At 34.5% G+C, this 13,682-nt stretch overlaps 1 protein-coding gene and 1 long non-coding RNA gene across 10 annotated transcripts in view; one reads left to right on the forward strand and one right to left on the reverse strand.

Annotated features, from left to right (window-relative positions):
* The window catches only part of VTI1A (vesicle transport through interaction with t-SNAREs 1A), a 406,811-nt gene that overhangs the window by 252,363 nt on the left and 140,766 nt on the right, over positions 1-13,682 (reverse strand). The gene's annotated exons all lie outside the window — the stretch shown is intronic.
* The window catches only part of LOC141521282 (uncharacterized), a 143,870-nt gene that overhangs the window by 64,053 nt on the left and 66,135 nt on the right, over positions 1-13,682 (forward strand). For both annotated transcript variants that reach the window (XR_012477881.1, XR_012477880.1), the window contains one exon: positions 2,866-3,042. This is a non-coding gene — a long non-coding RNA (uncharacterized LOC141521282). The remainder of the gene's footprint in view (positions 1-2,865; positions 3,043-13,682) is intronic.

The raw sequence follows: 13,682 nt of genomic DNA on the forward strand, positions 1-13,682 counted from the left end.
CTCCCCTCTGAATTCATCTTTCATACCACCAGTATCAGATTAATCTTTCCATAAGCACAGATCAGATCATGTCCCACCCCAATTCAAAAAAATTCTTAATGTTTTCCTCTTATGTAGTCAATCAAGTATAAGTTCCTTTGCTCTTAGATCTAGGTCTACCACATATATTGGCTTCTCTATACCTTTCCTACTTTATCTTACACAACTCCTTTCTTCATTCACAAATGCTCATACCATTCCCAAGGCATGTAGTAACATTGCCCAACCACTAATCACATGCCCTTCACTTTCTGAAATTACATATCCTTCAAGGCCTTGTTTAAATGTTATCTCTTCAAAGAAATCTTGCCTGATTTCCCAAGTGAGAAATTCTTCTTTCTTAGTTGTGCATTATCTTACTATATTTCATTTTCCACTATAGTTATTATATATGTATTGTATCAAACACCCCACTAAATTTCAGAGGTCAAGTCTTAATTATTTCTGTATCTCCTTCAGTGCCTAAGCGTTTTTTTAAAGAAGCAAGAAAAGATTTTCATGAACTGATGCTAATGAGCAGAATCAAGAGAATATTGTAGACATTAACAACAACAGTGGGAGATGATCAGCTAGGATGATGCAGCTCCTCTCAGCAGTTCAGAGATCAAGAACAACCCTGAGAGACCTGATGCATTCATGTCCAGAGAAAAAATGTTGGTGTCTGAATGCAAAGCAAAGCATACTATGTTTACTTTTTAAAAAACTTCTTCTATGTTTTTCCCCTTCTTTCTCCTTAGTTCTAATTCTTCTTCCTGTCTCCAGTGGTAGCAGAATGGATAAAGCACTGGCCTTGGAGTCAGGAGGACAGGAGTTCAAATCCATCCTCAAACTCAACACTTACTGTGTGACCTTGGGCAAGTCACTTAACTCTGACTGCCTTACAGCCAGGGCCATTTCCAGTCATCCTGATTCATATCTGGCTACTGGACCCAGATGGCTTTAGAGGAGAAAGTGAGGCTGATGACAACACAGACCCCCTCACTCAAATCCAATTCATGTGCTTGTTGTGGCATCACCTTCCTGATGTCATGGTCTTTTTTGAGAACACAGGACAAAACATCATCATCATCATCAATTCTTCTTCCACGATATGACTAACATGTAAACATATTAAACACAAATGCACATGTACAACTTTTACCATACTATTCACCACCAAGGATAGGGGGGAGAAAGAGAAAGTGGAAAAAAATTAAAACTTATAAATTTGCAAATGGATGAGTATTGAAAAACTACCGTTGCAAGTAATTGGAAAAAAATTTTCAATTAAAAAAGGAGATGCATGGAATTGTTTGTGGACAACACAAATTGTTCTATAGGTATCTCAAGCTCAACATTTCCAAAGTTCAACTTTATCTTCTCCCATCAACCCTTTTTCTGAATTTCCCTATTTCAGTGAAAGGCACTTAATTTAATTCAATTCACATTTATCATGTACCTTCTAAGGGTCAGACACTGTGCTAAGCACAAGAATATGAATAAGGCAAAGAAATACAGTCCCTGCCCACAAGAAGTTCATAGTCTCAGGGGAGAAGATGATACACAAAAGGAAGCTGAAAAGCAGGACTGTGAGTGGTCACATAGGGGAGGAGAGAAGGAGCTCATCTAGGAGACATAATACTGGCAGCCTCCAAACCAAGAAGTGTAGTTTGTGGGATGTGGGTGGGCTATAAACTCAGAGAGAAAAAGATTTCAGAGGATCCTGATGAGGCAGGTGTGAGGACCAAAGCTGATCAAATTTCCAGAAAGATGAATTTCCTGGTCATCAGGATCACACTCCTACTCATCCAGGATTGCAACCTCTGTTATTCTTTACTTCTAACCTGTACTAACCCCACGTATCTGATCTGTTGCCAATTCTTGTTGTTTCTACCTTTACATGTCTCCTCTCCATTTACACGGTCCTCACCCTAAACCTGGATTACTGCAGTAGTCTTCCAATTGGTATTCCTGTCTAAAATTTCCCTTCCTCCACCTCAAAATTATTCTCTATTCAGCTGCTAAAATGATTTCCCTAAAGTATAGGTCTGACCATGTCACCCTTCTATGAAATAAACTCCAGGGGTTCCCTATTACAACCAGGATCAAATAGAAATTTTCAGTTTGGCATTTTGGGCACTTCAAAATCCAGACCCCCCCCTTTTTTCCCAGTCTTCTTTCTCCCCACCACCTACTCCACAATCTTGGCTACTATTCTATGTCCTGTTACTTGCACAGGACAGTCCATGCCTTGGTACCATGCTTTTGCTGGCTGACCCCTATGGGGTAGAATATTCTTCCTTTTCAGCTCCACCTGCTGACTTCCTTCAAGACTCAGTTCAGATTCCATCTTCCGCCAGAGGCATTTTCTACTTTTCTCTCCAGCTTCCAATCTTCCCTATTCCACAACTGCTAGGAACTTCCAGGGACTTCCATCTAAGATTACTTTAATGCTGTCTCTCAAATTAGAACATGAACTCCTTGAATTTTTTTTCTTTGAATTCCAAGGACTTAAAAGTGTCTGGAACAAATGAAGTGCTTAATAATGCTTATTCAGTGACTAAATATACAAATACAGGCTGAAACATTTCCCTAAACACAATACTACTCAATTTAATTCAACAAAAAGTTGTTAAATGCCTATAACACTACTATGTGCTAAGCCTAAAAAGAAAGTTATCATATAGTTCCTATTCTCAAGGATCTTACCATCTAAAGCACATGAGATGACAGCTTGATAGATTGATAGCTAGACTTGGAGTCAGGAAGAACTAGGTTTAAGGTCTAACTTTATCACATACTTGCTAAGGGATCCTGATTAAGTTACCTAATCTCTCGTTTTCCTAGGCAATACTGTAGGACTATCTGTTGTAGAATAGTTAAAGATCAGCCTTGGTAAGTAGCCGTCTGCCCGATGGGAGTTCTCTGAGTATGCAAAGCATTGGACCAGTTCAGATAAAGAGAACCATCTTAGACATTCTCAAAGGACTCAATCAAATACGTATGATAAAGAAGGTCAGCTAGGTAAGTATCAAAAGAGGTACAGACACAGTATTAGGAGAAATTGGAGAAAAAAGAAATGGCTTTCACTTGGGGAGGGAGAAGCAAAGATGAGTCCATTGTCCATCAGCAGTTGTGTTTGGTTTTGGCTCCAAGAATATTGTGCCACTGTTTCAATTCTTCCCAGTCATCTCTTCTAGTGTTTCAGCTCCCTTCTGGGTGCTGATTATATTTGTAGCTCAGCATTTATCCTAGAGCCTGTACAAAGTAGGTGCATAATAAAATTTTATTGGCTTGAATTGAATTGAGATGGGAGGGAAAGAGAAAAAGATTCCAACAAGTGTGGAACTTTGGAATGAGCTCTAGTGTTGGACTCAGATTAAGTGTGTGAAAAACCTGGTATGGTCCCTTTTTACTAATTAATAATGTGGCTGTGGGAAAGTGATTTAATCTGTCTGGTCTTCCACTGGACTCCAGTAATAGTATTCTTTCCATTATATCATGCCACTGTATACTGAAAGCCAATGAGGTTTCTCTTTTCATTCTTGCTTTACATGAAAAAGAGGAATCTTCTCTGTCACTAATAAAGGCAACTACAATTAAAACCCAATTTTTACATACCACACTGTTTCATTATTCTGTTATTTACCCTTTTGATATACCCCCATGTTCCAAGTGATCAAAGCAAGAAAATATATCCAAGGGAGGGAAAGTTATTAATGAAGGAAACATTAACAGGGTATACTTTTCTCCTGTGACTTTTGTCTTCTTTGGAAATGGTTTTAAAGGTCATTTTAAAAATAGACTGCAAGGCTACAAAGACTCCTAAATTTTTAAATAACACAATGAAGTTTATTTTTACATTGTGTTCTGAATGTAAATCACAAAATGCTTCACAGGTATGGTAGTAACAGAATAGGAAGAATAGGAAGATGCGTGAAAACCCTTAAGGAAAGTGATGCAAAGATTCAGCAGCAGATAAGAGAGGAATCTAGCAGTTAAAAAGAAGAGAAATTCAAGGGAAAAATCCAAATGTTGGTTTCAGAAAATTACAAAAATCTATTCAAGATCTGCTTAGAATAGAAAAACATTAAACTGGTATATTATTCTGAAAGACTTTTTTTTTTTATAAATCAATGTTTACTAGTGCTAGTTTGTGACAGATTTCCATTGCTCTGGGTTTTACTACCTCTTCTATCTGGTTCCTGGGTCCTTTTCTAAAAACTGATGGACAGTTAAAAGTAGATCAAGGGCCCAACTGAGCATCTCCTAGCATTTCCCTAGGGCAACATCAGAGGAGGAAAATCAATTAATTGTGGCTGTGTATGACTCTGGTCCATCCTAAAGAACCCTTCAACTTTCCTACTTATACTGTTGTCTCCATTAGTAGCTTCCCTACTGTGTGGTCTATCTGGGAAAGAACCTGAGGATCCCACAATGAATCAAAAAGAAGTGATAAAGGCTTAGCATAACCAGAGCTTTCAAAGTCATGGCTGGCCTATAACAAGACTGTCAATAAATCTTTCTCCTCTTGCTAATGATTAAAGCTCACTGCCTTTGAGGTCTAGAGACCTAATTCCAGATACTGAAACCTATCTGGTGGTATCCTTTGTCCTGCACCCCTTATTTCTAGTTTCTATCACCCATGATTTTGACTCTCTCCTATCAATTAGCTAATATTTGGAAAAGTGACTTCAGTTGGAATAATTAGGATACCGCAATAAACTCAAAATGAATGTGTGACCTGAATATTAAAGGTCATAAAATGAAAATATAAAAATAAATCTTAAAATTATCATATTAGATAACTTTCATAGTTAAGAGAAGAAAAAATAATTCTTTTTAAAAAGCTTAATTGATGCTTTTTTAAATATAATTTCCCTCAGTCATATAATAATAATAACAAGAAGAACAATAATAAAAATTAAAACATTTACATAGCATTTACCATGTAGCAGATAATATACTAAATGCATCATAATTATTATTTCATTTGATCCTCACAACAACTCTGGGAGGTAGGTTCTATTATTATCTCTATTTTACAGATGAGAAAACTGAGGAAATAGTGGTTAAATGATTGGTCACACATGTAGAAAGTTTCTGAGGCCCAATTTGAACTCAGGTCTTCTTGATTCCAGTCTTGGTTTAGCTGCAGATATAACAAATACCATTTGTAAATATAAAATAAAAATAAAAGAGAGCAAAATTCAGGATAATTCATTAATACATTGAAAAAGTTTGAAATTATGAGTAATATATTATACTCATAGATCTTCTTTCCCTGTATATCAATGGAACAGGGTGTATTTTCATATTTTTTTTTAGGTATTTTTGTAAGGCAAATGGAGTTAAGTGGCTTGCCCAAGGCCACACAGCTAGGTAGTTATTAAGTGTCTGAGACCGGATTTGAACCCAGGTACTCCTGACTCCAGGGCCGGTGCTTTATCCACTACGCCACCTAGCCGCCCCCTTTCATATCTTTTTCAAAGAGCATGATTGCTCTTTATAATTTTGCAACATTAGCTTTAGTTTTTTTGGTTTCCATTTACACTATTGTAGTTGTATACTATTTTTGTAGTTCTACATCCTTCATTCTGCATCAGATTCGTGCAGCTCTTTCTATATTTATCTCTATATTTATCAGTTATCATCTCTTACATTAGAGTAATATTTCAATACATTCATATATATCTATTTTGCTTCCAATGCTTTACTATCATAAAAGTGATGCTAAAGTAGGTCAGTGTACATGGGGATTATCCTCTTATTAATGTGCTCCCCCCATTCCAGAATATAAGCCCAACAGTGGAATCTTTGGGTCAAAGGGTATGGATATTTTAGTTACTTTGTCTAAGATCAAAGAGATATTTGTAAAGGTGCCTGGCACATGGTGGGCACTAAATAGATGCTTATTACCTTTCCTCCAATAAGAGAAGAAATTCTTTATCAAAGTGATAAAATCATGACACTGAAAAGCCTTAGCATACACAAAAAAGTAATGATATAGGATAAGAAGGGAAGTGATTGATTAGGGAGGAAAAGTTTCAATGAGAAGCTACTTTTTTGTAAGGTATTTTCTTGCCATTCATCTTGCTACTATACTCTCTGAACTACTCATTCTCTACACCATTCACTAGACTTACAGAAATCGTGCCCTGGGCAAATTAATTCAATCAGGTTTAAAAGTTCTATCTTAGAGCTAAGTTGTCCTGATTTACAAGACAGTATACACAAAGGCACATAGCCCTCTTTATTTGGCCATCCACCCTGGTAGGATGCATGTTCCTATTCCTTCAGACCTTTTTATTTCTTTCTCGAATTAACAATAGCATAGTTTCTGGAAGGGGAATGGAGATGTTTGTTCCATGGTTCCATTTACCATTCCAGTGAATCCTTAGGTAAAAACTTCCTTTTCTGGCCATCATTCTCTTGAATATGTTGTCAGTTCCTGCTAAGCTCCATGAAGGCAGGAAATGTCTTGCTTTTTTATAATCCCCAGTGCTTAGCACAAAATGATACAACACAGAAATCTCTGAAATGCCTTTTATTCATTAATTTATTCATCTAATATTTCTCATGAAGAACTTATATAAAAAATTAGAGAAACTAATATTGATATGTAAGACCAAAAACTATTCCTCAATGGGTAATAAAAGGATAAGAACAATTCTCAAAAAAATTAGTACTAAAAACAAATCAAGGATTGCCCCAAATTATTAAGAGAAATGCAAATGAAAAAGAAAAGCTCATATCTGGTAAATTAGCAAAGATGTCAAAAGAGGTGAATGGTTAATGTTTGAGGAATGCCAGTGTTTGTAGAAAGACAGGTAAACTGTTGCTGGAACCAGTTTGTATGTTCTGTGAAACAATTCTGAATTATACTTTTTAAAAGTGACTAAAATAGGGGCGGCTAGGTGGGGTAGTGAATAAAGCACCGGCCCTGGAGTCAGCAGTACCTGGGTTCAAATCCGGTCTCAGACACTTAATAATTACCTAGCTGCGTGGCCTTGGGCAAGCCACTTAACCCCGTTTGCCTTGCAAAAACCTAAAAAAAAAAGTGACTAAAATATTCAACCCCTTTGGTTCCATGATCCCACTGCAAGACATATACCCCACAGAGATCAATGACAAAAGGAAAGGACTTATATAATACAAAATATTTATTGAGTACTTTTTTTGTTGTAGATAAGAACTGGAAATAAACTAGATACGCATCATCTAGGAAACGAGTCAAGAAATTTTGGTGCGTGAATGTACTATAATATTGCTATTATATAAAAAATGATGGATGTGATGAAACAGAGAAGCACAGCAAGATCTATATGAAATGATCCACATAATTTGAGAATTGGAAAAGTGTTGAGTGGCTGATTAGTTCAGTGGGTTTAAGTGACTTGCCCAAGGTCACACAGCTGGGTAATTATTGTCTGAGGCTGAATTTGAACTCAGGTCCTCCTGACTCCAGGGCCAGTGCTCTATCCACTGTACTACCTAGCTGCCCCCAAAGGTACACTTTTAATAGTCAATTAGTCTGTTGTTTGAAAATTTCTTACTTATTTGATTATATTTTTTAGATACATTTTTAGAAATGGCTGGATAAATTGTTTAATGGTTACCCTGCAGTCCATCTATGCCTTCACAATTTCTGAGGAAGCTAATAAAGTGTGTAAATTGGTATGATTTTATCAAGTGAGCCCTAATATGGTAAGAGTATTTTAGTAGAAGAGTAAATTATATTCACTTACTTCTGTGTATAAAAATACCATTTCATGAAAAAAAGAAATCTGTACTTAAATAGCACCCTAACATTAAGGCTTTTACCCTTCAATTCCTATACAGAGTAAGTCTATAAAAAGGAAGAAAAATATAAATCATCATCTTGTAGGAAACACGTGTTTCAATTCCCATGAAACCAGAAATTTTCTAATGACAACTTTTCTTTTTTGGTTTAATATTTTTCAGTACATATATAAATTTTATGCTATATATGTGCATGCAAATATGTGTAAACATATGAAAGTATTTATAGCATATGAATGATAAGTATATAAGTAACATTTTATTTTATGATAGGCATTTCTAAATTGCTTGATTTTTTTTAAAACCCTCTTTTATAGGACAATTATTGAATCTGATTAGAAAGCATCTTTATCATGCTTTGGCTACTTAATACTAATATTTTACTTTTAAAAGATTAAAAGATTTGTTGTTTCACAAATAAGATTGTTAGGTTTTTTTTTTTTTAAACAAAGACTTCTTAGCTTCATTCAGTTCCTTAAAAGAAAAAAACAAATATTTATATGTGATTGTCTTTTTATGCATAATACAGTTCTAATACTAAATTGTTTTATTCTAAATATAGAATAGAACACAATAAAGGGGCAAGGAGCTGAAATTTAAAAGGAAAATGTTCACAGAGGCCTTAAACTGCTTTGGGCTGGACTAAATTCCTTAATCATTGCCAGAAACTGTTCTATAAGTAAGTAAAATGTGTTATGGAAGGTAGGAAAGTGCTGAGAGAAGGTGCAAGGTGATTAAAAAGACCTAGTGCTGATGTGTATGGAAGTTAATACAGCTGGTTGAGAGAAGGTGTTGAACATATATTAAAAGGTGGGGTGGGCCTACATAATGAAAGCCTATGTGAGAAACAGACTTGCAAAGCTAATACAAGTACAAATGGGATCTTATCTTTCACGGATCACTATTCCTATTCACTATCTTGAGAATTAGACAGGAAATAGGACTACCCATAAACCTCTTCTGTTTATAACATAACTTTTCCTCCTTCACTTTCTTTATTTTTAAATGAGCATTTAGTATAGTAGCCCAAATCTGACCTTTAAAATGTGTTGCTATATAATACTTAATACTCTATTGAGTCAAAATGTAGTAATTCCTAAATGTATAATATTTTGAAGGGATTTTTCTATATTTAATAGTTTTAATATTGCTTAATTTACAGATTAACTGTTAGGCAATTTGAAAGAAAGGAAGAGTTGATAGTAAAAATGCACAACTTACAAATATTTAAAGAGAATGGGAATAATATTACTTTTATTGGAAGTCAATCACCTCTCCAGAGGCAGTTGTGTTGCTTTCAGACCCTTTTTTTATTTTTATAATGCTAAGTTAAATGTAGAGAAGTTTAACACCCAATTCCAGTTTCGTTCAGGTTAGTACACACTGCAAAAGCCTCTTTAAAAGCCCTATAAAGTTTTTTAATGCACTTTTCAGGTCAAATCCTGCTCATTTTTCTTTCATGACATCAGAATAGTGGTTTTTAATTTCATTCCATCAGAGACCAACTGGCTTTTAAACTCTAGTTTCTAAAATCAACAAAACACAATGTAAGAGGGAATAACTTCCTAATTAAAGCAAGGCATTAAGCCAGTAAGATAGCATCAGAAGCACTTAGGATGGTCCAGGGAATGTGGGAGGTAAAGAAGGGAAGTCTAAAAGGGATATAAAATGTAAAGGAAAAAAATAATTTTTAGTAAAGTCATTAAAGTTAATTAATATACATTTGCTTAGTATCACACTTAAAGATTATAAAACAAGATTGTGTCTACAATCTCATTTTAGCCTCAGAAAAACCTGTATCATTCCCACTTTACAGATTAAAATATTGGGGCTTAGAAAGGTTAAAGGGGGCTCACCTATGGTTAGAAAATGACTGAGCTTTTTCCCATTATATAACACTATCTTCTGTTTTGGTTAAATGTAAAGAAGAACTAAGTTTATACTTCTTGTTTTGCTGATTAGTCGTGTTTAACTCTTCCTGAAATGTTCCAGGGTTTTCTTGGCAAAGTTCCTGAAATTATTTGATACTTCCTTCTTCAGCTCATTTTACAGTTGAGGAATTGAGGTTAACAGGCTTAAATAATTTGCCCAGGATCATGCAGGAAATGTCTGAGACTGAATTTGAACTCAGGTTCTCCTGTCTTCAGTCCTGATGTTCTATTTACTGTGCCATATTGATATACTATATATAGCTATACTATATATATATGTACTACTTAAATATTAATACCTCAAAAGCTTTAATATTATCAATGTCATTAACTTTTTCAGACTAAGCATTTTGACATCTAAATTTACATGCACAAAATTCTTATCCCTTTTTCAGTTTTTCATAATCACTGAAATTGTTTGGTCTTTTATTCTATGACACTTGTTTTCTACTTTTTTTCCTAATAACTTTCAGAAAGACATTGACTTAATTTTAAAAGGGGAAAATACATGCTGGCAGTCAATAAAATCCCTTTTCCATCCACATTCTTATTTCTTTCCATACATTCATTCTTTCAGTTTTTGTCATCTAAATTTTCATGACTTGCATCTCCAAGAGTACAAACTATTGGAGGATAGAGACAAATGTAGACTTCAACTCCTAGCCATATTTTATGGCACATCATTTTAAAAGGTGATTATTGGTATCTAGAAAAGACAGTGAGGACAAGAATTTTGCACACTTTTATCAGAAATAGATCCTAACAGACAAATCTAAATTCATTTTATAATAGTTATTCGACTAGTAGATCAGGAGAATGATATAGTTTAATTAGATTTTAGTAAAGTAGTTAATAAAGTTTTTAATGTTATTCCATCGGACAAATACAGAAAGATGAGGGGACACAGTTTTACAGATTAGGACTTGATTACTTGGCAAGATCCAAAGAGAAGTCATTATCATCCAATGTCAACTTATAGAAGATGACTAGAGGAGTTCTCCCAGGCTTAGCCCTATCCTAGGAGAAATAGTTAATACACTGAATGACAAAGTCAGAATCTGAAAAGATATTTTGGGAAGCAAATCACTAAATTGGAAAGTGTCCAGAGGATGAATAGCCTCAAGAGCATATAAGGATTAGCCAAAGAAACTAGATATACTTTACCAGAAGAGGTGACTTTAGAGGGACAGGATTGTTGTCTTAAAGCATTTGAAGGTTTATTATTATGAAGAAGAGTAATTCAATTTCTTTTGAATAGCTATTGAGGATAGAATTAGGAGGAACTAGTAAAAAGCCAGAAAGGAAGATTGTGGTTTGATATCAGAAAAAATTATTGAATTAGAATTATTAAAAATGAAATAGGTTGCCTTGGAAAACAGTGAGTTCCCTTTCACTGGATCAAGCAAAAGGTTAAAAAGACTACTTGCCAGAGGTAAAAAAGATCATAAATGTAGAGGAGAAAGGAATTATAAAGGTTATCTCATCCAACCAACTCATTTTTAACATTTGAGGAAGCTGAGATACAGAAAGGTGATTCACACCAGATCAAAAAAGTAGAAGGGAGCAGGGTTACAATTTGAGTACAGATTCTTCAAATCCAGATCCACATGCATTGAACTGGACCATACTGCAATTCTCATTTGGGTACAGGTGGGGCAAGAGGAATTCTTTAGTCTCTTCCAACTTTATGACTTCATAATTTAATGGAAAATATTCCTATAATATCAAGAATTAGCCTATACAGTATGTTTTCCTATTTTATTTTCAAATTGAATGAAGTTATATATTATATATATATATGTACATCCTGTATATAATTTCAGAAACAACTGAAATAGATGAAAACAAATTCATATTCTAAATCTGCTCATCAAAAACATGTTGAGAAAAGTTAACACTGACAGAAGTTTGTGATTTCTTGATTAAACACTGGGCTAACTTTTGAAGATAAAGGAGGATAGACACTAATTAATACTAGTGTAAACATATATTCCAATAGATGGCACGACCACAAGCTGAGTGTATGGATACAGAATTTTAAAGCTTAAGTCTTAAGGTCTAAAGGCGAAAAATGTTGCTGTTAAAAACCACTAGCCATTTTTAGGCAACTAAATCACTAGTGGTTACCCAAAGACTAAGAGCCATAATAATAGGATATGTAAAATGGAGATGTTGAAAATGAGAAATTGTGAATTTGTTTACTTTGGTCTTTTTTACTATGGTTATAAGAATAATTGTCTTGACTTCCTACTTTGTTAACCGTGGTTGTTTGTAAGGAGGTGGAAAGAGGAAAAAAGGTGGAAATGGTAGGATATAGGAAAGAAGAATGGGAAGATGAGACAGGACAAGAAACGACAAGCTGAAATTATCAGCTATTCTGATTTTATTCACATATTTCATAATAAAATACTCATTTTAAGAATTTTAATGATGAATGAAATAAAAAAAATCACATAGTTTATTGAAATTAATGGACTAAGGCCTTCATTAGAAATAATGGGACTTTGTAGTTTAACAGATAAAGAGAAGATGGAAGTCCATATTTATCATATCAACATTGTTCATTCCTCATTAATGGGGAAAACTCTCATTTAATTATTTTCAAAACTTCCTTTTTCATCCACACAGTGATCAATATGATATTTTGCATAAGAAATTTTATAAAGAGAGAAAACACAAGTAATCATTTTCTTTACTGAATCCTGGCATAACTTTTGACAACTTTAAGAGTGCAGAATAAATGGCATTTTGGAAGAAGTACTGAGCTTCTTTGAAGGTTTTTTTGGTCATGAGCAATAATGCTGCCACAAAAAATCTGTTTTGCATCATCTAAATGCTTGAAACAAGAACACATAATTTAGGAGGGAAAAGATGGCCACCACTTAGCCATAAAGAGCAGCAGTAGTGTTAGAAATAGCTTCCCTATGATATTTTTGTTCATGTTCTGGGTTTCTTCAGCAGTAGAAGTAATTACTGTGGTTTGTGAGGGCAGCATTTAACCCTATTACTGTTTATATATTGTACACAGAGAGAACTTGACTCCCAATACATTCTGATGAGCACACAGGTTTACAATCATATGCCAACCTTTAACCTTTAAGAAGGCTCAGGTGGTTTTATCAGAGATAACTCTTGCCCTCAAGCAAAGGCATATCAGCTTTTGATCCTATTTCTTTTTTCCCTTTAAAAAACCTAAAAAAGCCTAATACCATTTTCTTGCTTAAACACTGTTATTGTATGTTTGCAGTTGACATACTTCATTGAATCAATCCCTCTCATAGATTCTGCATGATAGCTTGAAAAACATAACTAAACAATTCTACCTTCTTTTTCTTCCAACTCTATCCCTGAAATCAAGCCCTTTCCCCCTACTCAAAACTAATATGCAAATTGAAAAGTATTTTCTTGGAGGCAGAAAAGGAAACTAGAATGCAAAACAGAACATCCATTCTTATCTAATCATTACACATGATATTATCTCTACATACTTTACTGTTTTATACTACAGCAAGTTTTTTTTTTCCCCTTACAATGCCACTCCTTTGGAATTAAGTATGCTCAGGTGTCAAAGCTCTGAAGAAATGGAAAGTAATAAATTGTAATGAATGTTTGATATACAAAGAAGAAAATCATGTTTTTAAAATCACTACAAGTGCATCCGCTGACTTGGCACACTAGAAAGTGGCACACCCATTGAACTGGGACAATGGCCAAAGCCTTGACTAAGTGATTCAGAGCAATGGCACAACATGCTCAGTGATGTTTGAAACATTATTTACATTAACGCAGAGATCAACATTTTGCAGCATACCCTACGTTCTGTGTGGCCTTTATTGAATCAGGCTTGTTCCCAATTGCATTATATTTTCCACATGATTAAAAATTTACAGAGTCCCTAAAAGTACATGCATGCCTTACAATTAAACTATT

This window comes from Macrotis lagotis, chromosome 4 (assembly GCF_037893015.1).
Source record: "Macrotis lagotis isolate mMagLag1 chromosome 4, bilby.v1.9.chrom.fasta, whole genome shotgun sequence".
Taxonomy (NCBI): Eukaryota; Metazoa; Chordata; class Mammalia; order Peramelemorphia; family Peramelidae; genus Macrotis; species Macrotis lagotis.